Source organism: Nansenia antarctica, assembly GCF_963989245.1.
Source record: "Nansenia antarctica genome assembly, contig: SUPER_8_unloc_2, whole genome shotgun sequence".
NCBI classification, from domain to species: domain Eukaryota; kingdom Metazoa; phylum Chordata; class Actinopteri; order Argentiniformes; family Microstomatidae; genus Nansenia; species Nansenia antarctica.
The window spans coordinates 131,086-133,585 of NW_027663470.1; the positions used below are offsets into that span (position 1 = coordinate 131,086).

At 44.4% G+C, this 2,500-nt stretch overlaps 1 protein-coding gene across 1 annotated transcript in view; it reads right to left on the bottom strand.

Annotated features, from left to right (window-relative positions):
- Nucleotides 1–2,500, bottom strand: part of tmtc1 (transmembrane O-mannosyltransferase targeting cadherins 1) — a gene marked incomplete at both ends in the record, with an annotated part of 97,406 nt that overhangs the window by 88,242 nt on the left and 6,664 nt on the right.

Sequence of the window (2,500 nt, forward strand, 5' to 3'; positions counted from 1 at the left end):
CACACGCACACGCACACGCACACGCACACACACAGTCTGTTCCATCTGGTTCATGAATAGAATATCAATCTGCTTCTGAACATCCTGATCATGGAGGCTCAGGCTGACCCTGGCTAACACACAGGCTGACAGGGAGACGGTGTCGGAACTCCTGGCATGAAATGACAGTTCCTCTAATCCCCTGATAGGCCGCAGGTTGCTGGCTAATAACAGAGATATGTCATTTCATATCATCATATCGGCGTATTAGGGCTTTTTCTGGCTTAGTCAGAGTTATTTCCACCCGCCGGCACATCGTTATAGACCCATACCTCCACCATACTCTCATTAAAGCTCTCTCTCTCCCCCCCTCCCTCTGTCTCTTTCTCTCCCTCCCTCCCTCTACTTTTTTATCGCTCTCTCTTTCTCTCTCTCCCTCCCTCTACTGTTATCGCTCTCTCTCTCTCCCTCTCTGTCTCTTTCTCTCTCTCCCTCCCTCCCTCTACTTTCATCACTCTCTCTCTCTGTCTCTTTCCCTCTCTCTCTCTCGCTCTCTCTCTCTGTCTGTCTCTCTCCCCCCCTCCTTCCTTCCCTCCCTCCCTCCCTCCCTCCCTCTCCTTTTATCTCTCTCTTTCTTTTTTTCTCTCTCTTTCAACCAGGTACAGACAACCATTGTTCAGGTTATATTGGATATAATATAATCATCATTTTTTTCCGGTATCAGGAAAAGATAGATAACCCCCTCCCCACCCTCCCTCCTTCTCTCCCTCCCTCTCTCCCTCTCTCCCTCTCCCCATCCCCCTCTGAGGTGAAAACTCTGGGGTGAAACCTCCCCCATCATCCGACATCTTAGATTAGATTAAATTACCCCGACCTTTAAAAAAAAAAAACACATCTGTTTTCTCTCCTCATTAAATCATGGTGTGTGTACCCATTCTGTCATAACGACCTTCATGAAAACAGAACCCACCTTTATGAAACAGAACCAAGCTTAATGGAACAGAACCAAACAATACTGGGGAAGTGGAACACAACAGAACTAGTTTAAAGGCATAGACTCTCTCTCTCTATCTCTATCTCTATCTCTCTCACACACACACACACACACACACACACACACACACACACACACACACACACTCTGCAGGCTAGGGGTGCAAACTGGTAATGGCCCAAAAAGTTGACAAAATAGTTTTTGCCTGAAAACGAAGAACATGATCAATGCGCGGCTAACCTTAGCGGAACATTTTTGTCGGGGGGGAATGAATGAATAAATGAATAGCGCTGTTAGTGTTACACCCATAGAGTGCCTGCTGACTCAAGGGGTGACATATTTTAGGAATTATTTATTCATAAAGAATACTAGAAATAAAAAAGGTGAGCTGGCTGTCCACAGTGGCTACTGTCAGTCGAGGTAACTGCCAATAACCAGGCCTATATACAATAATCAACAATTCACAATAAATATATGAATTCTTCTTACAAAATATCTTGTTGTAACGTTACCTAATCTAATTTCCAAATGTACGAAGTTACTATCTAATTCCGACAACAAATCATTACTATCATTACTAACTTGTAGTTGTAACTGATTCTCCTTTCTCCTCCATAATCTCTATCCGTTACTTCCGTTACTACCGTTACCATGGTAACATGGGACGTTACTACCATTATCATGGTAACCAGGAACATGGCCGTTACTTCTATCACCATGATAACCAGGGACATGGCCAACATTTTACACATTAATAAACAACAAATAATAATAATAATAATAATAATAATAATAACTTTATTTGTATAGCGCTTTTCCTGCAAACGTTGCAGCTCAAAGTGCTTTAATCATTATATAATCTTAATTTAATTATTTTGTAATTTAAATGCAATATTAAAACGATGGGTTTTTAGTCTTGACTTGAACATCATTTGCTGACATACCTCGCGCCAGTCATACCTTCAGCTGCTGGTGTATTAACCAGGACCAGGAGGAGAGCACACAACACCTGTTTAACCAGGACCAGGAGGAGAGCACACATTACACCTGTTTAACCAGGACCAGTAGGACAGCACACATTACACCTGTTTAACCAGGACCAGGAGGAGAGCACACATTACACCTGTTTAACCAGGACCAGTAGGACAGCACACATAACCCTACTGCTGGTTCTGACCGTCTCAGAGGTTCTGTCTCTGTTCTGCTGGTTCTGACCGTCTCAGAGGTTCTGTCTCTGTGGTGGCTGTGGCGCAGGAGGTAGAGCTGCCATCTAATGATCGCACGGTTGGCATATCGGCGGTTCGAGCCCCGGCTGTCCACATGTCGAAGTGTCCTTGGGCAAGACACTGAACCCCAAATTGCTCCCAGTGAGCGGGCCGGCGCCTTGCATGGTAGCTTGCTGCCATTGGTGTGTGAATGTGTGTGTGAATGGGTGAATGAGAGGCCGTTGTAAAGCACTTTGGATAAAGGCGCTATATGTAAGTCAGTCCATTTACCATTTACCACACATTACACCTGTTTAACCAG